Source organism: Chelonia mydas, chromosome 5 (assembly GCF_015237465.2).
Source record: "Chelonia mydas isolate rCheMyd1 chromosome 5, rCheMyd1.pri.v2, whole genome shotgun sequence".
NCBI lineage: Eukaryota > Metazoa > Chordata > Testudines > Cheloniidae > Chelonia > Chelonia mydas.
This window is the reverse complement of record NC_051245.2, coordinates 121,549,109-121,575,487: the sequence shown is the minus strand read 5'-3', so window position 1 is coordinate 121,575,487 and position 26,379 is coordinate 121,549,109. Positions and strand designations below refer to the sequence as shown.

Genomic DNA, 26,379 nt, shown 5'->3' with positions numbered 1-26,379 from the left:
GCAACTACTGGGATTGCTGCTAGGCTGCTGTCCCCAGGTGCTGCTCAGGGGCTCCATGGGTCATGTCCGATTCTGGGTAGTAGATGTCCGGTGCGTGCTGAAGCTTCCCCCACAATCTCTGTGTAATCACTGGCTGCTAGAAGGCAGAACGCCACCTCTGTCCTTCCTCACCCCACAACCATCTAAGGACCTTCTTTCTGGCTGGGGAGAGGTGGAGGGGGGGAAGGATCTGTGCTCTTCTTGGCACGGAAAGGGGCCCTCCCTGCTGCGGGGCCCCTGGCCTGTTCTTCTAGCTGTTGCGAGTGGGGCGTCTCTACTGCTTTACCTCTCCCAGCCTCGCTCTTCTCCCACGCGTCGGCCCAGCGCCTGCTGCTGCTCAGAGCTTTGCCAAGAGGCAGCAGAGTGAAACGGACATGGTTGCTGTCGGTCTGGGTAGCCGCAGAGGGACTCACCCCCATTTTGGTGGTTTCACTGATCTGTGCTGGGGGCTGTCTGAGGGCAGCCTGGCGTCTCATCCACCAGGTTCTGTGCCTCTCCTGAAGGGCTACCCGGCGGCAGGAATTGGTGGCTGAGGCCTGTGTGCCCTTGCAGGGGCAAATGGCTGAATGGATCTGTCAGGCCTGGGTATCGTTGTTAACATGCTTTTATAAGTGTACACCTAGTGTCTGCACCTGGGCTCTTAGCACTGAGTATCACCCCACTTGGGGCGGGTGCTCTGGGCCGGGTGGGAGGTGGGGAAGGGTTTGTGGGGGCTGCTGTCCCCCTGCAGCTGGGGGTGGCTGTGCTTGGCAGTATCATGCTTTTTCTGAAAACTGCAGCAAGGCCCATTCTGTGCTGTCGTCGTCGTCGTCCTCCTCCCCAGTGCTTCAGAGGCACCTGAGCAGTGCCGTGCATCTCCTTCTTTGCAGCTGGGCCCTCGGGAGCAGTGAGCTGATCCCTTGGGCGGGGTGACCCATCTCTAGCAGCTGAGTGAAACAATGTACTCAGCAGACTGCTCACTACACTCGACAAAGCAGGACTCTTACAGAGCCCAGCGGAGAGGGTCCAAGTGTGGACCATGACTCGGACAGCTCGCGAATGCAGTTATACAAGGACAGCATGCAGAGGAGCGTGTGTGTGTCACTTTATCAGAGGGATAAATGAACACTAATTACAACGTTAATCTAATCTACTCTGAGACTCTGTCCAGTTACGTCTGTTGTGACAGTATTTTTTTTTTTTGAGCACCAAATTGAATTAGTCTCTATTTCAACTTCTGATTTCAGTTAACAGGGACTCAAGATGACACACAATTGATTAAACAAAGATCAGTTTGAAAGATGATGTAATCTTTGATTGGGTCTAATTTTATGTCCCAAACCGAACTACACTGCAAAATGTCTGAACAATTCATGCTCTCCCGAAAGAACAAAAATGAATGCCCATCCCTCCAAACATCAGCTGGCAAAGCAGAGGGTGCTGGGGCGTGAGTCTTCTTTGCCCCGGACAGTGCACTATTGGGCACGTGTGCCATTGCTGATGTTTGCACATCGCACCATCCCGCAGCTCTGTGTCTGATCCAGCGCTGTCCTGGTCTCCTTGTTAAAATTCAGCCTGCCAAGTGAAGGAAAGCTTGGGGTGACTTCTGTCTGCAGTGTACTTCACCCCCTCTCCAGAGGCTGGGTAATCAACATCCCTGCCGGAGATGACTTATCCCCAGAATCTAGTGCTGAAAGGCAAACGTTTTGGCCTTTGGAATGGATCAGATTGTGCCGGGAGATGACTGTTTTCAAACTCGTCTGTGGGAAGGGTATTCTCCACCTCCCCCAAAGCCCATTTCACATTACACAAGCTGAGCTCTCTGCTATGCCATTAATATAGTCCGTGTGTCTTTCAAATTGCAGAGTGACTCCAATACGCAGAATGCGTGTCTGTTGTTTGAAGGTTGCACAGAGGCCAAGTTGCGGTCATTTTTCACGTGCTGCATGTGTTTAAAAAAAATCCCATTTGGCTGTATGTAAAATGCAGCCCTGTACTGTCCCCAGACGTGTTCCTTCTCTAGAAAGGTTTCAGTCTGCTTCTGCGTAGGTTTCACTCTACCGTTCAGCCTTTCCTAGTTAAGCCATATACTTTCCCATTCCTCTCAATTTCTCTTAATACAGCTGTGGTCTATCTTTAAGAATATGCAAAACCATAATTAATAAAAATGCTTTTGTTTTAACTACACACACATCTCTTTCTGATGTTACTTCATTTCCAAAGCGTGTTCTGTCAGCCCTTGGAACGCTAATGAGCGAGGTGTGCGTTGTACCCAGAATGTATCGCACTTTTTCCATGTATCATCTGTTTGCTTGACTAATTCAAACTGGAACTAAGGTGCAATTTTTTTTAATCAGTGAGATGGTAATTAACCATCGACATGGCTTCCCAGGTCATGGGGTGAGTTCTCCTGCACCAAGGAGCCTTTACACCAGAAGTGGACGACTTTCTGAAAGAGAAGAGCTAGCGCAGCCCGACGTTCTGGGCCTGATGCAGGAAGCAGGCGGGGAATTTCTCTGGCGGCTGGCCTGTGCTATGCCAGAGGCCAGACTAGGTGATCCTGATGGTCCCTCTTGCCTTGAGATCTAGGATTGTTTAATAAGCAAAGGACGTCTTAGTACTAAACTTACACCCATGTTCACGCATTCATCTCTTCCAAAGCCTGGGCCACAGGGGAGCTGAGCAATGGGGACATTGAGTGGGATGGTGGTGTGTGACAGGGGCGGGGTGTGGGGACAGACCAGATAATTGTTCTTCTCTCCCGCAGACGCATGCCCTCAATGGAAGAGCAAGGGGGGTGGGGGGGGGAGGATTAACTCTTTGAGGTACAACAGGATCCCTTCCATGCTGTTCCCACCCTCCTCCCTAGTACTCAGGAAGCGTGATACTTTTGTCACCTGCCGCAGAGCCCCGGTCATCGGCCTGGGCCTCACTGTGCCAGGAGCTTAGACACAGAGCAAAGGGACACTCTCTGCCCCAAAGAGCTCAATAAACCTTTTGGCAGGCTGCTGACTTCCCATTTGCCAGTCCGTCGAGTACTGTTCTGACTGTCCCCTCTTGCAACACTGTGAAACACATTGTGTTTCTCTGTGGCGGTTCTGCAACCCACCCCTCTCCTGCGACAGGACATGCTGGGCTTTGCCCTCACCTGTCAGGCCAGACCCGAACCTTTTCCATTCAGCATCCACTCTGTCATCTCCTTCAAAACTCTGACAGCCAGGGATTCCCTTCATATGCGCCGCACTTCTCCGGTGTGTCTGCCCTAGCTGTTTGTGTGATCAGCCAGGGGCCAATCTGGCTGGGCAGCCAGCATGCCCTGCAGGTAGGTGTTGCTGGGGAAGATTGGCAAAGCAAAGCCTGGGCGCACGGAGGAGATGTGAAGCAGCGATTCAGGGCGCTGGTTTGAATTGCTGTTCGTCCTGAGGGCTGGCAGCTTTTCATTTAGCCTTTCCGCTAATTTTCTCCTCCAAACTAGAAATTGGAAGATGTGTGAACAGAGAGCTGCCTCCTGGGGAGCTTCTGTTTCTCCCTGGAATTCAGGGCGTTAAAGTCCGAGCAGGGGCAGGACGGTGCTAGTCCTGGGGGCCACCCTTGCCACCGGGAAAGAGAGGTTTGCCGTAGTACAGTGGGCATAGAATGGGCAGTGACTGTCTGGACAGGGAAGCTAATGCTGGCGGGTTTTGCATTGCACGGTGCTCTGGATGCACATCTAGCATTCTGTGATCTGTGCTGCTGCCAGGTTTGTACAGCTCCTAGCGCAGTGGGTCCTGGACCATGACCAGAGCTCCTAAACACGGCCACAACACAGAGTGGGCTTCTAGAAAAGCGATTCCTTTGTTTCAACCTTCTGCAAAATTCCTTGTGGATGGGAGAGTCTCGGCATAGCCAATGTCTTCCCTTACTGTGGCCTGTAACATTATTTGCCTGGATTGGGGACTGCAGTACTGCGACAGGCACTTCCAGCTTAGGCGACTCAAAATAGATGTCCTAGTACAACATCTACCGTACGTCTCTCTTCAGCTCAGGAAAAGCTTGGACCTGTTGCCAGTGAGAAGCTTTCTAGCCTAGGAACAGCTCTGGGAGGACCGGGTTAGGCAGGGAGTCAAAGTTCAGCAAGGCAGGAAGTCCATCCAGTGTCCAAATCTACCGCCCAACACATCAGTCAAGCAGGGTGCCCAAAGTCAGCTCCTTGCGCTTGGCTCTTCTTGGATCTCCTAGCTAAGCAGGGTTGGGTCTCGGCAGCGTCTGCAGAAAGAGGGGCTGATTCAGCTGGAGGCACGCTTCCCTCTGAGTCCGGACCCACGGGGTGCCCCAGCAGGGCCCTGGGGCTCGCTGAATGCAGTCCTGAGCACTTGGGGGGTTCTTGGCATCCAGGGGGCTGTTTGGGATAGTGGGAAAGCTTAGCGCAAGTGACCGGCCTCAGCGAAACCCTAGGAAATTAGTATTTTCTTCCCACCGCTGGCTTTGTTGCCATACGTTGTTCTGCTCTTGCCCTGCCCGGTGTGGCTGGTGCAGACAGGCTGGCACACCTCACTCAAGGCTGCTGTTTGGAGGGTGGAGTGATTTTGGTATGTAATATTTTGAGCACTTTGTGGCTCTGTGTAATGGAGTGGAGAATGTAATTGCTGTGTAGGGTGTGGTTTGCCTTCTCTCCCGCCCCTGCTCCCCATCACAAAGATACTTCCAAGGGATTGCGGAGTGCCTTTTGGTTCCTAAGAATTAGTCTCAGAGCTAAAACTGCCCTCCAAGAACTGCTCCCCTAGGCTTACTAACATGAAGCCATTCCCTTTCATTTCTTCCTTTCCTGGACCTCCCCTTCGAGGGGTTTCGTTCGCATCCTCCTGCTTGCCACTTGTGCTGCCTCGCCCCCACCCCCCCGGCTCTCACTGTTGCTGTTCCCTTTGTCTGTGTTTGTCCTGTAGGTAGGTCTGCTTGAGACCTCACTTCTTGTTGTGGTAGGGGGTTTTCTCCCAGGATCCTCGGCTCTCTCGTGCCTCCTTCACGTCCCCTCTGGCCGCAGGTGGTGGAGCTCGACTCCCTTCACAGCCAGTGCTTGCTGTGAATTCACTGACCAGAGGGAGTCCCTAAGGAGCGGTGTGCAGCGCTGCCTCCCCCCCCCAGTGCAGACTGCAGCCTTCTGTTCCCCCCCGCCAAGCAAATCTGATTCCCAACGAATGTCCTGACTCCTGATCAGCTGTGAAACTCCCTCCATGTTTCCTCAGTTGTCCTTTCTCTCTCCCTTCCGTATGCATTTCCCCTTTCCTTCGCAGTCTGGTCCTCTTCCCCCTAGCCCTGTACCCGCTGCTTCCCTGAGCACGGAGAGCAGTAGGAGAGTTAAAGTAGCTCAGTTCTGGGGGGGGATTGTTCAGCTCCGATCTTGGTGGCTGGGCTGGGGGAAGTTGTGTGTCCAGGAGCAGAAGGTGGGGTTGTCGTCTTTTTTTCTACTGTAGAATCTCAACCACCAGAGTTACGAACTGACCGGTCAACTACACACCTCATTTGGAACTGGAAGTATGCAAGCAGGCAGCAGCAGAGACCAAAAAAAGCAAATACAGTACAATACTGTGTTAAACATAAACTACTCAAAAATATAGGGACAGATAAAGATTTGACAGTGTAAGGAAACTTTTTCATTTAAATTAAGAAGGTTAAAAGCAGCATTTTTCTTCCGCATAGTCAAGTTTCAGAGTTGTATTAAGCCAACGTTTAGTTGTAAACCTTTAAAGAACAACCGCAATGTTTTTGTTCAGAGTTATGAACAGCCCCGTTCCCGAGTTGTTCGTAACTCCAAGGTTCGACTGTACTTCCCTTCGCCCTTCCCCACTCCCTTGTATTATCTGCAGAAGCAGACTGCTTGCATGTCACACTAGCACCAAATGCCCCGCCATCCACCTACCAGGGGCGGCAACATAAAGCTAACTGAGATTACAGTAGTTTTGGACTGGTGCTGCTGTTGTCCCCTCTCCCCGTGGAGGAGTACTAGCCGCATCACTCTGCAAGATTAGCTTGAAAGTGCTGAGAAAGCAACATTCCCATGGACCTGTACCTGCTGGAAACCAACCCCTGGACGCCAGTTCCCCTTGTAACGCTAGAGGACGTTTTTTGTTTGAGCATGTAACTTCATGCCGTGCAGCGACTGTAGGCATTTCAGATCACGGTGAGTCAGTTCTTGCAAAATACTTAATCCTTTTAGCAGGTGGTTTCTGGCACATCTCTGCTGCTGCTGGTAAAGAAGAAATGATGGGGTGTAATTGCTTTCCTATTTATTAGGTCTCAGTCCTTACTGGTGGTGGTTTGTGACCGGGTCTGTTTCATGAAGACACATTCAGAAATGAGGATAGTGGACCTAGCAAAACAAATCTGTAATCTATAGACACTTCACATTAACAGCTATCTGCGGCTGGAAGTCGATCCATTTGAGGTATGCTTGCTAGCTGAATCTTCTCTGAGAAGAGGGAAATAGCTGCCTGGGGTGGAGAATGAAGAGCCACGTTGCCCCTTAAAGTTTGGATAGCAGGCACTACATTTTAAACATTTTTGGCCCAATTTTGTAATCCTTACTTGGGCTAATCAGTCCAGTGGGACTCTGTCCTGAGTAAGGACTGCAGGATTGACCCTTTATTGTGGGAAGAAGCAGCAAAATTTTGGGGCAGATTTCAAACTTCCTCAATTCAGATGCTAGCCTTTAGAATAGAGGCCAGATTTAAAGAGCATTTCGGGGCAGATCCAGAGCCCACAGAAATCAATGGGAAGGATCAAGCCCTGGGAGATAATGGTGACGTGTGACGTTTGGATATCTAATATTTGGACATTTTGGATATCTAATATTCCTGACTAGCATGAATTGCCTATAGGACAGCAATTACATAGCCAATGTAAATAGGCTGTATAGTAGTCACGCTGGCTACGTGAGGTCTGGAAAGCCATTCAAAGATGTCGGCAGAGATGTCGTGGAGATGTCCGCTCTGATGCACACGTTCAGCAGTTGCATGTTTGGGGACTTGGATTGACGGAGGAGAGACAGCAGCTCAGAACTATTGGACAAAGTCCTTCTGACCCTGCTTTTTTGTTGGTCCTTGCTCCATTTTAGAAATCTGGCTACAGCTTTCATTTGGAAATGGTTTGAAAAAGGGGAAAAACATGTGCTGGAGAAATCAGGCCTTACTACACTATTCCCCCGCTGTTGCGAAATAGAAAGGGAAGGCTAACAAAACAGGATCCCTTCCTTTTTATTACCTCGTATGCATGCAAGGTAAGACATGACTGAAAGGATTCCAGGGCTGCATCGAAGCAAACCCTGCCCTTCTCTTTAACTATAGCTACAAAGACCTTGTGTCTGATGTGAAATTACAGGCAGCTGACAAAACGGTGCCTTTGTCTATGCTGAGTGCTTAAGATCATGTGAGTTAACCTGAGTTCTAACCCTATAACTTTCCCGTGTAGGCAGGGTCAAAATGAGGGGTGAGCATACTCTTCATACTCGTATCAACAAAATGGAGCATATCAGACAGCAATTTACTGATGCTTAGTTGTGGCAAGTGCCACTCGAAACACAGATGATGAGAAACGCTTTATAATTTTTGTAGAAAGTTGAGTTTTTCAGTCAGCAATTTGCACTGTTTTTTCTATACGATTATACTGTGCTTTTCTTCTTCAGGTGATTCCTACTGTATTCCACTGTGGGTTATGCATGCTCATCATGCGCCTGGAGCCAGAGAAATTGAAACTAGTGTCTGTTGGTCTGGTCATGTGTTTGGGCTCTCCTCGTGCCTCTGTATGAAAAGTGGGGGGGAAAGGGGGGAAAAGTGTAGGGCAGAGTGACGGTGTCTCCAGTTCCTTCTCACCGCCACAGGGTCCAGGTCCATAGCTTCGGCCTACAAAATAGGAATTAGATTTCGCTTTGTAAATAGTTCTAGCAGTTTTTACAATTTAGTGCTTTATAGATCTTAGTGTTTAGATTTAGTCTTTTCGGGGGAAGCCCTAGGGCCCCCCATACCATGTTTAGGTACCGGACTGTGCTCAGGACTCTGGGCTTCAAAACCTGCACTTTCTGCCCACCATGCTTCTCAATCAGCAGAACCCTCAGCACTGGCTGTACTGCCTTGGGGAAGCCCACAGCAAGGCGAGGTGCGGTATCTGCCAATCATTCCCCAACCACACCGAGAAGGGCGGGAATTTTGTGCAAATTCCTCATGGAGAAGTCCATGAGGCCTCATCGGACCCAAGCAGGGGAACACCTCACTCCCAACTCACTGGTGGTTCAGGCTGCATCTTAAAGGGCTAGATAGCAACATCCCCGGTCTGCTTCTATCAATAAAGAGGGCAAATGCCTGGACCTGTGGGGAGAAAGATCTTTTCATCATATAGCCTCCAGTTCAGGATACCTAGTTATCAGACACTACTGGTTAAATAAGACTTCCTGAATTATGCCAGGTTTGTGGAGTTTACTGACAACCTTCCACAACAGGGCAGAGCTCGTTTCCAAGCTCTGGTAGATGAAGGCAGACTGATGGCCAAGATCCCTCTCCAATCTGTGGTCGATGCCACTGATACCTTCTCTAGAGCTGTGGCTACTGCAGTCATCGTGTGCGGGGGAGTCCTGGCTCCATGCATCAGGGATCCCTAATGAGGTCCAGTATATCATTGAGGACCTCCCCTTGGATGAATCGCAGTTCTTCAACAAAAAGACAGACGAGTCCCTCCCTACCCTGGAGGACTCTATGGCTACCCTCCGCTCACTGGGGATATACACGCCTGCGCCTAAGAGAATGTTGAACTGCCCATTGTTTAGACCTAGACGAATGGCTCAGCAGTTTTTCCACCAGAGGCCCTATGAAGCACCCTGCAAGAAGCAGAGGGTTCAAAGACCCTCTTCCTCACACCCTCTGCAACGGGCTCTGCATCTCAGTCCCTGGCTTGATGTTATTTGCGGCTCTCAAGCGCTCATCAAAAATTAATTAGCCCAACCTCTCCTAACTCCCACATGCTGTTTGGGGGTCACTGAGCACTCCTTCCACACCTGGAGTGCAATAACAATGGACAAGTGGGTACTGAACGTCATCCACCTGTCCGCATGACAGAGATTGCATCCCTATTTCTTCCAAAAAATGAGTGTGTTCTCAGACAAGAGGTGGACTCCCTATTGGAGTAAGGAGTGATAGAACACGTCCCCCCCTCAATACCAGGGGAGCAGGTTTTATTCGACGTTCTGGTACCCAAAAAGAAGAGTGCTGGAAGACCAATCTTCGACCTCCACCATCTCAACTGCTTCCATCGCAAGCTCAGATTTCTCATGGACATCCATAATCCCATCTTTAGAAAAGGGCACATGGTTTATGGCCCTTGATATGAAGGGTGCCTACTTTTACCTAGACATTCATCCCGGTCACAGATGCTTCCTCAGATTCACAGTGGGCTCCAACCGTTTTCAGTACAGGGTGATCCCTTCTGGCATAGTGACTGCCCCCAGGGTCTTTACCAAGGTACTCCTGGTAGTAGCGCTCACATCAGATGTCGCAGCCTCATTGTCTTCCCCTACCTCAGTGACTGGCTTCTTGTCGCCAAGTCCCACCAGGAAGCCTATGTGTCAACTTCTATGATGCTGCACCTCCTCTCCTCACTGGGAGTTGGCATAAATGCTGAAAAATAATCTGTTCTCACCCCCATGCAATCTCTGGACTCATTGAAGCCACCTTGAATGTTATCACCACAAGAGCATATTTACCCAAGGGCAGATGTAGGCCATGAACAATATCGTAGTTTGATCACAGACAATCTCCAGTGCAGGGCAGGACATGCCTGTCTCTCATAGGTCATAGAGCTTCGTACACCTACATCACCCAGCTCCCAAGACTCCACCTTGGTTGCCTTCAAAAGTGGCTGCAATCACTCTATTCTGCAAACCACCATCCCATGAACCTCCTGGTAAGAGTTCCCGCCAAGGTAGTGTCTTCCCTGCTATGGTAGGCAAAACCTCATCAGGTATGCATAGGATCCCCTTCCTCACCGGATGGGATCATTATTACAGAAGCATACCTATTCGGTTGTGGAACCCACGTGAACAGCCGCACAGCACAAGGTACCTGGATGTCTTGAGAGTCCAGGATGCACATCGATATCCTGGAGTTGCTAGCAGTCTGGAAGACATGCGAGGCCTTTCTCACCAGGTCCTTATAATGTCGGATGACGTTACAGCTGTCTTCTACATCAGTGATTAGGGAGGAGCGAGATCTGCCTCCCTGTGTGCAGAAACAGTCAGCCTGTGGAACTGATGTGTCAGCAATCAAAACTTCCTATTGGCAGCCTAACTTCCGGGGAAGCAAAATGTGCTTGCAGACTTCCTCAGCAGACATTTCACAGTCAACCACACATGGGAGCTCCACAACTTAGTACTGTGCTATATCTTCAGTCTCTGGGGAACCTCAATCAGGGGTCTGTTCACCTCTCAAATGAACAGGAAATGCATCCCATGTTACTCTAGAGGAGCTTTAGGTCACATTTCTGGGTGACACTCTGCTTTTTCCTTGGTCAGACCAGTTCAACTATGCCTTCCCTCCACTTCTGCCACAAGTTCTATGCAAAATCCAGCAGCACGGGGCATCGATCCTCCTGATCACCCTCTGCTGGCCTAGACAGTTCTGCTTTCCCAACCTCCTATGCATGATATCCCTGACTACCAATCATCCTCCCAACGTTTCCTGATCTCCTGACCCAGTGAAATGGTAAGATCAAGCACCCCAATAGACATCTGTTTCACCTTAAGGTTTGGTATTTGGATTGGCATCGTCCTTAGAGCATTCACGCTCCAGGGCCATGTGAGACATCCTTTCTAATAGGAGCTAAATAGAAGTGCTTTTCTTCTTAGGCACAGCAAAGGAACATTCTCCCAGAAACTGCAGATATTCCTTTCATGTTGGACTGTATCCTCTCTCTGAAGACATCCAAGCCTGTCCATTAGCTCCTTGCTAGTCCACTTGCTGGTAATCAGTGCGTACCATCCACCTTCTCAGGGCTACTCGGTTTTCATGCATCCACTGAGAATCCGAATCTGGAAAGCCTTCCCGGTACTCCCCAGTGGGGCCTGAACCTTGTTTTCTCAGTGCTCACAATGCCCCCCTCTTTGAACCTTTAGTTTCTTGCTCCATGTCTCTTCTCCCCCCCCCCCCCCCCATAAAGGTAACTTTTCTCATAGCCATCACTTCAGCTAGATGGGTTGGCGAGCATGGAACGATTACGGCAGATTCTTCTTATTCTATATTCCATGAGGATATGATTTCTTTATGTCTACACCTCAAATTCACCCCCAGAGTAGTTTCAGAATTTCACCGTAACCAGTCGATTCACTTACCTGTGTTCTTCCCAAAACCTCACACTTCCACAGGAGAAAGAAGACTCCTCTTCCTTTATGTTTGACAGGCCTTGTCCCTTTACCTGCAAAGAACAAAATCGGTCAAGAAATCCCTGAGACCACTGGTCACTATAGCAGAAAGAATTAGGGGGCATGCCATCTCCACTCAGAGAATTTCCAAATGGGTCTCTGGCTGCATTCTACTCTATCAACTATTGAACCCAACCCTGCCACCCTCCCATGGAGTGAGAGCTCATTCCACAAGAGCGTGAGAAATACAGCATCACTTCAGGAGCTGCCCCTCCTGGGTATCTGTAAAGAGTCCATGTGGAGTTCCTCACACTTTTGTGAGGCAGGAAGCTTAGGTACAGGACTCCTCTGTTGGTGCCTCCGCTCGACTCTAAATCCTCGCACCCGCCTCCTACTTCGGTGCTACTTGTTGGTCACCCACAGGAATACAATAGGGACCATCTCTTGGAGAAGAAAAGGAGGTTATTGACCTGTAACTGGAGGCTCTCTGAGCAGGGTGGTCCCTCTCTGTATTCTGCTACCCACACTCCTTCGCCTTTGGAGCATCTCTGATTCGCAGTGGAGAAGGAACTGGAAAGGTGGTCAGTCCACCCTGCCCTTTATCCCCTTGGATGGAGGCATGAGTCAGTCAGGGCATGGGTGCAGATCAACAGATGCTACTTTCAAATTTCCCTGCTTTGAGCAGATGGTGCGTATGCAGAATCCCCCGTGGGATACAGAGAAGGGCCACACCAATGAAGAAGCTTCAGTTACAGGTCAGGGACTTTCTCTTCTAATGCTTTCGGATACTGCTGCTGCTTTGGTTGACACTTGCCAGTTTATTAATTTTAGATAAAATGGTTTCAGTGCTGTATCTTTTTATTTTCATAATTCCGTCCATACAGCTCACTAGCGGTTAAAAATGGTTTTTATTTTAAGAATGCAGTTTGTCTACTTGCTCTAGAAGCTTGGAATTAACTTTCACTTTTGCTAAGGCTTATTTAAAAACTAAGTCTCTTGCTCCAGTGAAAGCTTTCCTATATGCCCTGCTCTGCTTTTTAAATCATGGCCTGATAAACCCGATTTAGCAAAGCACTTTTATGTGTACTCAACTCTGAAGTCAGTGGGACTTAAATACATGTTTGTCAGTTTGCTGAAATGAGGCCATAAATTAAACTTGAGAGAAGATACACTCAGATCCTTGATCATATTACACTTGTTCCAGGGTCCTAAAATAAACCCACTTTTGGGTAGCTAATTGTAGTTTACAAAATATTTTGGCATAGTTTGATGTTGTGACAATCTGCTGGGGTTCCCAGAATTGTGAGTTACTGTGTAACCCCTCTCAGCCGCAGCAAATGAGTTTTACTGTGCTAAACTGTGTGTGATAATCCCTTGATGCACCAGCCTGTCTGCCTGGCCAGCAAACTCTTCAGGACTCTGCCAGTCCAAACCTTGCCTTGCAGGTAACCGTGAACCCCAACGCCCAAGTTCCCCGTCTACCTGCAATGTTTAGCCCTATCATTGAACACTTAAAGACGTTATTAAGCTTGTTGCTCCTTTAAAGAGACAATATGTGGCAGCCTGTTAGCTTAACTGGGGTTAACATCTCCTTCCCTTCAATCAGTGCACTGAACTGGTTCATAGTAAAAGTAAAACAGAAGTACATAGGAGTAAGTGATACCGAGGATAAGGAGTAAAGATGGAAAGGAGCAAACAAAAGTAAAAATATGCTTCTAAAGCTAAAACCTGATGATTTAACAAACGAGAGTTTCTTCTTCAAAGAAGGGGTTCTCAGCACGTCTCTTTTCCAGCCTGGCTGACCAGACTGTCTGGCCAGGACCCTTCACTGATCTCAAAGTGCTCCGTTCCTTTGTCCTTTTCAGGTGAAAGATGCCAAAATGGCTTTTTCCTCTCTCCTTGTAGCTTCCCAAAAAGTGCATTGACTCTGCTTCCTGGGGCACAGTCTCCATCTCTCCGTGGATTGGTCATCTTTCCTCACTTGCTCTCCTGATGGCTTTGTTTACCTTGCATGTAAATGTATCTTCATTGTCTCTGCCTGATGACCAGGCTGGTCAGACAAGTAAATACACATTCCTTTGTCTAGGGCAGACTGGCTCACGCGTTGCCAAACCCCATTTTAAGAACATAATTGTAGCACACATTTGTAATTCTTCCTGTACACCCTGCACGTATACTACATGATGATTTTCAGAACCAGCATGTTACCAGATAGTATAATATCTTACATGACACCGTACAGATACAGATTGACAGCGCTAGGTGTAAGGAGTGTGCCAGGCCTGACAAAAATTGATGAGGCAGAGTAGTGAACCACCAGTGGTCCTATGTGTCTCACGTATCACTTGGTTCAAAACTTTTTTTTCCTTGCCCTTTAGGCCCTGATTCAGCAGTCAAACCAAACTTAAATAACAAAGCACAATGATTCTTGTAAGCTCTTTAAGCATCTGAGCAGTCTTGTTGACCTCAGTGTGACTGCGCTTTAAATTGAGCATCTCTGTAGTTGCTGAGATTTTTCAAAGCCGCCTAAGGGATCTGGAAACTGTTCTCATTCAAATGAATAGGAACAGGGTATCCAGAACTTTGAAAAATCCCACCCAGCATGTGCAGATTGGGGCCTTAATATGGCCAGACCAGCAAATACACATGCAGATAACTCAACTCGTGTGAGCATAGTTAGTAGACTGTTGGTGTCTGCAGCATCTGGCCCAATGTTCGTACAACATCTTGAAAAGGAGGAGGAAATATCTGTATTCTTGAATCACTGTGTAATATCGTAGAGCTCAATATGCATGTAGTTAAAATAACCTTTGCAGACTGGGAGAGTCTTACATGAGGCAGATTTAAAAACCTTTAACACTAAATCACTTTTCACTGAAATAATAGTACAAAACAAAATATTAAAATAAAATAATAAAAAAACCAAACCCTACTGATTGTAGAGTGTTGGCTGGTCAAGCATAGTGCTGTGAATTTACTGGTTCTTTATTTTTGTACCTTACTTTAAGTAACATTTCTTTAATTTGGTATCTGTTCAAATCAGTTGTCACAGACCTGATTTTTATTTACACTGAAAAAAAGAATTGCACTTTCCATTTGGCTTCTCCTAAACAATAGTGTAACAATCCTTTTGTTGTGCCCCCTCTTTCCGTTTATTTCATATGACAGGGACCTTGCTGGTGGCCGTGTGAGGTCGTACTACAGTCACTTGTTGTACAGACCCTTGTAGTAGAACAGAATCTGGCCCTTTGATGCTTCCGTGCGAGGCACTGGGAAGTCAGATTTATCTGCCAGCTCTACAGCAGGAGGAGTGTAATGCACTGTAGCTGCGGATCTTGAAAATCTTCAGAGGCAGAGACGAAATAGCTGCTTAGTTTCCTGTTCTGATGCTTGCGTCTTGGGGGATTAAAAAACTTGCCGGCGCCCATCCAAGGTCACTTTACCTGTGGTTTTTAAGAGTACAGGCTACTTCCAAGAATCGAACAATATCTTCAAGTAAGAGAAGAAATTGTATAGATGCTAACAATGTATCAGCTGCAACAGACATACGGACGCGATTGGTACAATGGTACAAACGCTTAAACTTGTGAATAGTTCCTCTAAAGCCCCTGGCTGGCCTCATGGATAGGGCACTGGTGTGAGACTCGACAGACCTGGGGTCTATCCCCGTCTCTGCCACTGACCTACTGGGGAACCTTGAGCAAGTGACTTCCCCTCCCTGTGCCTCAGTTTCCCCATCTGTACAATGGGGATAATGATACTCACCTCCTTTGTAAAGTGCTTTCAAATCTGCTGATTAAAAAGTCCTGGATAAGAGCTAAAGATTATTAGCTCTTAAGTGCTTTGCTAAATTGTGGCCTAAAAAGCATTTAGTGGAGTATGTTAAGGTGACCTTCCCATGTGAGCTGCAGTAGTGCAAATTCCCACAATTTCACATCTTCTGTAAAGCACTCAATGTATTTTTTTCTTTAGACACAAGCCACGACTTGTTCTCCAAAGTCACTTTCTTCAACTGATGCCTCTGTTTAAAGAAGTTAAAATAACTCTGAATTTATAGCAAGATCAAGAAAGAAGTAGAGGAGGAAGCACAAGGTGTGTAGGTTGCTAGCTGTCGCAATTGCCTTAGCAAATACAGCACTCCCCTCATTCAGAGACCATGTGTCGGGAAGGCTGCAGACCTATCAGGAACTGAAGCGAGTAGGACACTTTTCAGGCAGCGGGCCACAGAAACACTGGGGACAGAGAGAGGGATTTTCTTACACCTCTGTTGAAAGAAACATACATGCTAAAATCAGAAGCTGAGGAATGTTGGTTTCAATACTTATAACAATGTGTAGCCCTTGAGTTCTAACATGCTCTAGGTTTGATTTTTCTATACAGCTGATAGTTGATTAAATGGATTTGTTTCCAGAACTAGCTAAGGTGTATCTGCTTGTCCTTTAAATCCCCAGGGTTCTGGAGTAGATCTTCAACTTGGTCTCTTGTTTTTCAATTAGCAGGGGCTGAAAGTATAACCCAGAGGGGAAGGGGAGAGCAGCTTGCATTGCTCTGTAGCTGCCCGCTGACTGTATGGCATCTGAAGGGATGCCCAATGTGATGCCCTTGAGGGTGCTGAGAGTTGGGGAAGAGATCTCTGGGTTGACATGGGATGCCATCCAGGGGAGAGAACATTATTCTAGACATTCAGCTTATTCACTGAATTTCCAGATGCATGAGCCATCTTTGATTCTACTGTAGACCTTGGGTATTCAGCCATCGGTGGCCAGGCACTGCCAGTAGCAGCTCTGCCCCAAGTATGGACAAGGAAGACAGTTTGTCCTAGCTGAACCCAGAAAAAGCCTCAGATGTGCAAATTGCAGCTTTCCGTGTCTTCACCTGGGGCTTGCACTGGGTAGCTACCCCAGCAGCTGAATCGGAGCTGGTCCCTAGTACAGACGAGCTTTGAGTGACTCCAAATAACTGGAGTACGTGGATAATGCAACGAATCATTTCCGCTCTACTTCATATCTTTCTTGGAGCAACACAGCGAAGAAGCGCAAGAAAGAATGTTACTTTTATCACTGAATTCCAGGCAAAATCAGGTAACCGGGGTGTGGTTTGTGTCTCCTTCCCCACTTCATGCCCCCCACCGTGTGTTATGCAAATGAGTAAACTTCAGCTTTCTCAGTGAGAGGTACCAAAACCACATTGTACTTACAGGCACGTACAGAAATCTCACTGGTAGGTGTGCATGGCTCTCCCGCTGAGAGAGGTGCCCTTAAAAATAAACTTGTGCGCAAGGAGATCTCGAATATTCCAAAAGCACAATACATTCAAGAGTGCTTGGTATTGAGAGCTTCGCACTGTTAAGAGAAGGAATCAGCATTGTAGATCGTGAGAAATTACTCCCATCTCTGTTGATCTGAGGGGACGCTGTCAGCCATTTAAGACTCTGGCATGGGAAGGTAGAGCTCCTGCATTGTCTGGTGGATGAACCTTCTTTCACACTTAGGTTTTTTAAAAAGTTAACGTTTGAAATGTATTGTTTTAAATTAACATTAATATTTCAGGCAGTTTCAGTCATGCGAACCGTGCATGTGGGCATAATGGAGCGTTTATTTAAAGGCCTCTTCCAAGGATGTTAAATGGCCTTTTCCTTTAAGGGTTGCACAGTTGTAAATGAGGGCAGAATTTGGCCACTCTGAAATGGAAGGACTTCTGTGATGAAGGCAGGAGCAGCTGAATCGTGCATAGCAGTTTGGGACAGGAAGTGACGAATGATACTGTTCAGCTGAAATTTCAGGGAAAATGTAAGGCCACTGTAATGATTCAGTCGGTTAAAATAATGGCACAAACGCCTGTGCAGATGGATGCTGTTCGGATTCAGAACAAAGAAGACGGTATCTCACCCAAAGTGCTCAGTCTCCTTTCCAAGAACTAACCAGCCCCAGCCTGCTCCGCTGGTGAGTTCTAATGGGATCTGAGGCTCGCAGCCCAAGGTGATGGTAGCTGGTGGGGAGAGCAAAAATTACTCTGTACTGCGGTGCTAAAAAGTCTTTAAAGTTTTCAGTATGTAGCTTTCCTCCCTGACTCTGCCCCATCACTCCTGCTGTTTTATCTCCCTATTTGTTGTTCTATCCATCTTCCTTCTTTCCTCTCTCCTCCCTCAGATTAGTTTTGTGTTCTTCTTACTCACCCTTGCTTTTTTACTCCTTTAGGCGAGGGCTTTCAACAAAGGGAAATCTGGTAGCATCCTGACCTATGAAGCATTAACTAAAATACTGCCCTCAAACATTTTAGGTCAACTTCAACTTTTTGTTGCTGGCTGGTTGCATAAACATGTACTGCTCTATAATTTTTAAACATCCCTCTTTCCAAAAAATATTCCAGTCCAACATGGTCATAAATGACCGAATATGATGCCTCCTATCGTGAAACCAGATTCAACTCTCTTCCTCCTCCATCCAACTGAAGTTAAGATTAAAATATTTTATAGCAGGTTACCAGTTGTCCAATGGCAATTCCTCTTAACCACCTCCATGTGGATGTATGGCTTACCTGTATTTATCTATTGTAATCTTATGATTGCTCTTTCTCTCATTAATATTGCATTATTTGAATTCTCTCTCTAAAATAGATCTAGACAAATCTGGAAAAAGCCACACCTTTAGGTAGCTGAGCACAGAAGGCTTTCAAGGAGACTCGAAATCAAATACGATGATTAGCTAATTAAAAAGTCTGCCACCATTTAACAGAATGAAATATGTATGCTGTGGGTATAGAATAATTAAACTGCTGCTTAGAATTGGTGTATCAAAGTGATACTTTGAACAATATATTGGATCAAACAGTCACACTAAATATTAGTTTGTCATGATAAAACAAACTAAAAATGCTGCATAGAGGTAAAAAGATCTTTATATTAGTTGTTATGCCATCTTTGTCATGCTGAGCTGACGGTGAATGTGGTTAATATTGCCTTTCGTTTTGCATCCAAACGCCAGAAGCCTCTGGCAGGGAGTCGGGAGTGAAATCTGAAGCGAATGCCTCGTGGTTTTTTTATATCAGCTGTAATTTGACAGCTGCTGCTCCCCGGTTTTTTGTTGTTTTTTTTTTTTTTTTAAACCAGTGAGCTGTCCTAGAGATACTGGCTGAGCTGTCAACCAGCATCAGTTCATTTAGCTTCTGGATCTATGGAATAGCCTAAAACCAACATTTTTTGTACTGTACTTAAAAAAAAAAAAAAAAAAAAAAAAAAAACAACTCTGAAAGATTGGTGGCTACACTTCACGTCCCCTTCCTGGAAATGGGAAGCAGCAGCAGTGTCTTAGTCAGACTGTCTGCCTCAATGTCCAGCTTACTACTCACTTATGCCAACCTTCAGGTTTTCAATCTTGAGCTCTCATCACCATATTATCTGAGCATCTCCCACCTAGCAAAACAGGATCACCATACACTCTCATGCCTTTCTCTTGTCTCTGGCTAGGATGGCTCAAAAAAAGCTGCTTGAAGTAGCTGTTTTTGGGGGGCGGGAGGAGACTTGTGAATTGAAATGGAATATACGGGTCCAGAGGGTCAAAGGTGTTACCATGACCCTGAAACTGTCCAACCTCACAGTGTTAAACATGGTTTGGCATACAGAGAAAAGAGAAGAAGTTTGCTGAGATGGGCTGGACCTGTTGACGTCCAGTTCCGTTTCCTAACGGACACAACAAAGACAGACACACGAGGGGAGAGCGAAGAACAGCAAAGGGAGAAAATGTACCTTCGGTCTCTGATGTTGACTTTGACTTTCAGCCTTGTTGCTGGATAGACACAGGCGCAGCAAGTGCCCTTATTAGCTGCTCTGAGACGGGGCAAACTTTTGTACCAGCGCCAGGCTGTTTAGGGCATTGCTTTCAGGTGCCTCTTCCTGGTCACAGGCTTACAGCCTGGTTGTGAAATAGAAGTGTTGGCTGGCTAAGCCAGACTCTTACAAGGCAAAAGAAGAGAGACAGGAAAGAAAGAAAGAAGGTGAAGGAAGGAAAAGGACACACAGGGTTGATGGCAAAGTAGGCAAAGTCTCACATCCCAGGTGGTGGTTGGGAGTTAGCTGAAGTCAGTGGAGGTGGCGGAGCCAGCTGGGTCCCTCTCTCTGGCCAAGTCTGATCTGGACATCTTTCAGGGAAGGCCCAATGGTGCCACAGTAAATCCTGGCTGGCAGGAAATGCTGAGGGTGGCAGCCGCGATGGTGGGACTTGCGCCTTCCCCTTATTTCATAGAATCTTAGAATATCAGGGTTGGAAGGGACCTCAGGAGATCATCTAGTCCAATCCCCTGCTCAAAGCAGGACCAATCCCCAATTTTTGCCCCAGATCCCTAAATGGCCTCCTGAAGGATTGAACTCACGGAGGGTGGGAGGGTTTTTACTCAAAATGTGTAACTGTTTTTTAGTTTACAAGAACAAACGTCTGTCCAACATGCCTCCATTAAAGCTTCAGTACTTCAGCTAATATATTGGGGATCTCAGTCAACCTTCCTGAGCTCCTCCCAGGAGTCTTCCAGCAAAACCTGGGCAGACCCCACTTGACGTGCCTGAGAACTGGAACGTACAAAACAAGAACAGATAAAACAAACTGAAATAAAGCAAGAAACCACCCGGTCACCCGCCCCTTTCAGGCCCTCTGTAGAAATGCCAAAGAAAATAAAAACTCTCTTGCAATCACCTTTTAGATGTGGTTCATGCTGTGAAAATGGTTGTGATCCCTCTGCTCTGGTGGTTTGAGAGGAGGGGATTGGAAAACAAAGGTGCTGTCTGGAAATGCTGCCAGGAAGTGCTGACTCAGCAAGATCCTGACCGGAATTAATCTTTTATGCCAGTCAGATAGGTCATGTCATAAAGGAAAAATATCCACGTTTAACCCACAAACAATATCTAAGAAAATATGGCTATTAAAAAGAAGGGCTTTGAAAGAGGCAAATCTGTTTTATAGCCTTGAGCTATTATGGATGTTGAATTGTCGTTGGCTTTTGTTCTAATGCGGTTGCTCTCTGAAGGACAAAAAGCAAGAGCTTGCTTGATTGTCACGTTAAATACGGAAACGATCGGAATTAGTTTTACTCAAGAATATTAAAAACAAAAAAATACTTGTATTCAAATCTTGCTTCATGTTGACAAATATTCTGTATAGAAGTGAGTAGTACACCTGTCTAAATAGCCCAATATGTTGCGAATAGCCACATTATTATCAAGTGCTGCTGTACTTGAGCCAACAGCAGTCAGGCAGTCACTGAAATGGTCTTGAATTGAAGCTGGGTTTCGAAGTAAGAAACCCATGAAGTTCGGATGTGCAGACAGATGACAAAAAAGCCTTGTAAACAAATGCCGTACGGAATGTTTAAACTTCAGGTTTGCAGAGTAACTCTCTTGTTTTGACCCCTTGCAAGTGGTGTTTTCTGAGATTCGGCATGCCAACCCTCCACACCAATAGATTCTCTGCCAAGCTCCCCAAGTGAACAGGAAAGTCCGTAGGCCGGGGGATGGATGGGAACGCTTTCCCATTACTAAAATCACAGCCTGTCTTCCACAAGAGGACAGCCACCTTCTGCCAGACAGACAATTCCCTCGCGAGAGCTGGGGAAGGGTCAAGTAGAGATTGTGTCAGAGTCCTTCTCCTTGCTGTCATTGGCTAGGTTTGAGAGAAGTCTCCCTGCAGACCATCTGGGTGCTCAAAACAAAGTAGCTCGCTCCAGTATTCCCGTACTGAGCGGGAGGGAGGAAGCTGGCATTAATTACTCTAACCGCATCCACGTGCAGGACAGTCTGGGCTGTATAGCGAGTCTGCTCGGGCAGCGTTTCAGCCCCGGGGTCGCAACCGAAAAGTGGGTTTAAATAGATGCCACTGTGCTTCCCTGTGTGTTAACACCTTGCATACCCATAAAGCTATTCCAACAAGTAGGTGCCACCGATTAACCAATTTAATGCAACGCGCCAAGGGTTATGGGAAAGACTGCTCTGGGGCGTGGGGGTCTCGTGTCCCAGCCCCCCCGCTGGCTGCCTCAGGAAGGGACGTGCTGGGGCCTATTGGCCCGCCTGCCTATTTCTGCCTTGCGGGTGGCAGCTTCTGCTGGCGCCCATCTGCCTTGCGAGTGGCCCACCGCGCTGCTTGGCGGACATGTAGCGGCTCTGGGAGGGGGAGGCAGGTTGAGAGAGTAAAAGAAGAAAGCAAGTGCAGCCCAGCAGAAGGGAGCTGCCTGGGTCCCCTACTCAGCCCCAGCACAGTCCCTGGGTGAAAACTGGGCAACTTTCAGCACCCTGGGTTCATCCCCTGCCTTGGGCTGGAGCAGCCCCTTCTGACCCGGCACAGCTGGTGAGCACTGGGGGGCAGGAAGGGGGATTATTCCTGCCTTGCAAAGCAGTGGGGGATACCAGAATCGCAGGGGATGGAGTCCCAGAGGAGCGGTGGGAAGGGGAGAGTCCCTGTGGGGCACCTTTGCAGCCAATGCACCTGGCGCTCCACAAGCAGCTGGGCCTCACAGAGCCCTGCATGTGCCCATGCTTCGCCCGGCATTCTGGGCACTCGTGGTGGGGCCGGGGCTGGCTGTACACACTGTGGCCCTGCCATCCCTGATGGTAGTGCCACAGGGCTCGCTTCAGTGCCAGGGGCCGGGCATGCATGTTTGGCATTTCCTGAGAAGTTGGCAGAGCTGGGCAGCCGGGTGCAGTGCCCTGCAGAGCGTGGGGGTGATAGGGGGCAAAGGCAGACGCTCTGGGACTGTGCCCCACTGCGTGCTGGTACCACGCTCTTGGGGAGGCTGCACGGAGCGCCAAGCGGTGGGTGAGGAAGTAAATGGGGAGGCTACAACGCTGACAGGGTCCGTGACAGGGTCATGCCTGCGGGCGCAAGGGGGGTGATGGTGCTGCGTGGTGGCTAATAAGTATTTTGGGACCAAAATACTTGTGTGTTTTCACTTCAGCTATATTCCGGGTCGGGACTGGCCGTCGATGTTTACAAATGGGTCCTGGTCCAAAAAAGTTGGAGAGCCACCGTGCTAGAGCTGGTATCTCAGCACTCGCTCTTGGGGGAGGTTTCACTTTTTGCAGCGGCTGCTTCACCACACAAGGGGCTTGGATTTGGACAACAGCCTCAGAATCCCAGGGTGGAAAGGTCGTAAACAAGTCAACTTTCCTCAAGGACCCCAGCTCGACAAGCTCGGTGCACCTGGTTCCAAGCGGTCTGTATAAGGGCCATGGGTTTTTAAAGCGAGGAGGGACCAGCGTGCGCCTGTAGTCTGGCCTCCTGTGGAATGCAGGCGGTAGAATTTTACCCTGTTACCCTTGTATCGGGCCCACTTGTGTGTGTGGCTAAAGGAGATCTTCCAGAGAGACAACTGATCTTGATTTGAAGACGAGAGATGTAGGCCTCCCACCACCGTTTGGTAGTTTGTTCAGAGGTTAATCACCCTCCCAGTTGAAAACGTGTGCCTCATTTCTAATTGGAATTTGTCTGGGTTCATTTTCCAGCCATGGGTTTTTTGGAAATTAAAAAGCCCTCTTTTCCTCAGCTCTTCATGTGCCAGGAGCCCAAAGTGCAAGAGCTCCCTGACCTGAAGAGAGTTTGGCCTGGTGGTTTGTTGCATTCCTTGTACTGACACACAAATGTGAGGGGGGCAGGAAAGGGGAGTTTCTGTTTGCTTCCAGGGACGTGAACAAAGTTAAAAATACAGTAAATGGATAAACCCAGAGAGCTGAAAGTGATGCTATACCCACCCCATCTGGTACATGGCCTTGAGGCTTTACAGGAAAACTCCTTCAGCGATTTGAACCCGCATGCTCTGACACTTGGTCTGCACCTCTTAACAAGAAACTCAAGTGTCCACTAAGCTGTGAGCATGCGTTCGGATGTGGCTGCTTTTTCCATTAGGCCTTGTAAATAAAGCAAAAGGGATCCCTGAAGGAGGAAGAATGTGGTGCTCAGAGAGAAACCTCTTGTCAATTGTATCCTGGCTTTGACGTGAACTAAATTAAAATGGTGAATTCCAAAGCGGTGACACAGATTGATCTGATCTTCCATTAATTTGATAAGTACATAGTAATTTTTTCTAAGATCAGGTAATTAAAGAAATTATACATAATGGGTTTTTTTTAATTGAGGGATAGAGGAGAAGTGACATTCAGGGCTGTTCAACTGGGCAGAGTCCCCCTGTAGCTGTTACCTCACTGGAAGTTCATATTTGAAGACATTTTTGTCATACGTTGCTTTGCTGGACGTTTCCTTCTAAACCCTTATTCACATTGGTATGTTGTCATGGACTGCAGCTCATTAATGGTGTTTACAGGAAAGAGACCCTTGAAAATATTCTTGAGCAGCACCTGTCTCTTCACTACCAAAGTCTCTTCCTCTGCGAATGCTGTATAGAATCATGACATAAGAGTTCATCTCAAACTCTAGCTTGTTAAACTCGAGATGGGAATTGTTATAACACAGTTGTCAATGTTACCATGACCGCCGAAGTACTGTGACCACCAGCACGCCTTGTACAGATTGTTCAAAGGGCAGCTTCCTTGCGACTAAAGGAGGATTAGCATTTTCTCCTCAGTAATTCCTACAGAAGTCAAACCCTGGCTCTAGTGAAAAATGATATAGCCCTCTTTCCGGATTGTTGTAAAATGATCATCACTCATATTCAGCTGTTTCTTGCCCTGCCTTTATTCATATGGACATGGGTAGATAGACAATTATTTTGACTTGTTCTTTAAAATAGGTATGTGGGCAGTCTGTCCTGGATTTGTGTGAAGCTTTTGAGTAAAAATGGGGAAAAAAGGCACAAGACACTGAAAAGTAAACAGGGCTAAACAAAATAATGTCCCTCACATGAACGGACAAAACTGCATTTGTTTTCAAAATCTCCTTTTGCTTGATATATAGTATCCTCCTTACTGCTCCTCTTTCTGTTTCCGTTTGATATTATGTCCATTTGGCAAAGGTGTTGTCCTGTGTTCCTAAGGAGGCCTAATGAGAAAACATGGCTTTTCTTTTTTGTTTATATGCAATCAGTATTCGTGCGGCTCTCAGTATTTTGACTAATTGCTGCTGTAGGGGAAAGCAGAGGAAGGCAATGGTTGGGTTTGAGTAGCTCCTGCATACACCACACACTTCTCAACTTCTTTGCATTTTTCAACACCTGTTTTAAAGAAGGCCCAATTTTAGTCTTGATGCCTGACTGTGCCAATCGTAGAGGAGTTTCTGGAACAAAATTCATTGCTTAAAAGGACACACAGAGCTCAGCTCCAGGATGGGTTATGGAGATGTACATGAAATGTTAAACTATTAGCAGGTATCTGAAAACACCTTCAGTAAATCAAAAATTAGTTCCCTCACCCACATCGTGGGAGACACAAGCTTTGATCCAACACCCAGGTTGCTGCTCCTCTGATCTGGTAAAGAATGAGTTTTGCAGAGGCTGGGCTTTTCAATAAACTAGACTTGAGTTTGGGAATGGAAACCAAAGTGTAGATTGACCCTGGGTCCTTACAGGGTAGGTCTACACTGCAAGGGGGGGGAAAAAACCAAAACCCCCAGTGGTGACAAGCCTGAGCCCAACTGACTTGGGCATGTGTTATGCAGCTAAAAATAGCAGAGTAGATGTTCTGCTCCGGCTCTGAGACCTACTCTCTCACCAGGTTTCAGAGCCTGGGCACCAGCCCAGGAGGGAACATTTATGCTGCTATTTTTAGCCCCATGGAGTGAGTCTGAGTCTCTTGACCTGGGCTCTGAGATTTGCTGCCGTGGTTTTGGTTTTTGGTTTTGTTGTGTTTTTATTTGCAGTGTAGATAGATGTACTCAGTGTTGGTTGCATGACATTGTCAGTGGAATTGCTGCATCATCCTATCCCTGATGTGGGGTATCCAGGGGAAGCATTAGTTTATTATCTTGCATGGCTCCAGACAATAAAATACAAGCGAGTCTAGGGACAAACTGGGTTTGGTACTGTAATGATGCAACAGGCTACCACGGAGTCCAGAGAGCTGGTCGCTGGCCAAGCGTCACCAGCCGTTCTTAAACCAGACACTTCACATGAAGGAAGGATTCCTTCTCCTCTCCCTTTCCTCACTCGGGGAATGGATAGGGGACCTGTCTGGAGTAGCTGCCTAATTGACTGGCATTAATTCATTCTGAAGAGCGGAAGTCTGCAGAGATTATACCAGTTTTATGGTGGCAATTAAAACTTCTGATCCAGCACTCATCTAATGGAAAAGAGGATACTGGGGGGGAAAGGGAGAATATGGAATAAATGTCTGGCTTCAGATCACTGCAAAAACGAAAGGAATTCCCATTTTGCTTTCAAAACTAGGCGTGTGGGAGGCAAAAGAATTCAGTAAAAAATCCTCTGCCCCCAGCTCCTCCCTCCCCAGCGAAAGGAATTCTCCTGGGTCGCAGTCCTGGGCATCACCATCACTCCACTCTGAGCACTTTGCCTGAGTGGTGTGCTGTCGTGACGCACGCTTCACAGCAGACACAGATGGCTGGCTCAAGCCCATACCAGAGCAGGAAGCAGCTCAGCTGGGTGGGCTGAGTTAGAATGAATGATGCCCCTTGGAGCAGAACCTGGTCTTTGGTCCCTGCAGAGTGGCTAACCCTTCATCTTGTGAAGATAGTCCTAAGGCTCCTTTCCAGGCTAAGTTTGGGAGAAACAAGCAGTTATGTTCCCCTTCTCCAGCAGGAGAGACCTAAACACTTCCCTTCCCTGGACCCCAACTCTTTATATTTGGGGTGTCTCCTAAAGAATCCTCCTCTTAACCTTCTCTACGCCTATAGGTTGGCCCTGTGCATTTGGGTGATAAGGGTCAGGAATTGCACTTGAGGGTGAGCAGGGCAGGGGACAGTGGTTGTGCAGGCCTACCGAAAAGGGCTGAGGCCAGCTGAGCCTTCCAGATGTCTGTGCTCTCTCCTATTCTTTGACTCTGGTGCGAATCAACTCCTGAAGCACTGCGGGGGGAGGAGGGTCTTGTCAATGTGATGTTG

At 47.5% G+C, this 26,379-nt stretch overlaps 1 protein-coding gene and 1 long non-coding RNA gene across 2 annotated transcripts in view; one reads left to right on the top strand and one right to left on the bottom strand.

Moving 5' to 3' along the window:
• The window catches only part of SHB (SH2 domain containing adaptor protein B), a 140,732-nt gene that overhangs the window by 43,904 nt on the left and 70,449 nt on the right, over positions 1-26,379 (top strand). The gene's annotated exons all lie outside the window — the stretch shown is intronic.
• The window catches only part of LOC122465903, a 40,203-nt gene continuing 23,867 nt past the window's right edge, over positions 10,044-26,379 (bottom strand). Inside the window, exons 2-3 of the long non-coding RNA XR_006291041.1 lie at positions 11,366-11,448; positions 10,044-10,256 (exon numbers count right to left, since the gene is read on the bottom strand). This is a non-coding gene — a long non-coding RNA (uncharacterized LOC122465903). The remainder of the gene's footprint in view (positions 10,257-11,365; positions 11,449-26,379) is intronic.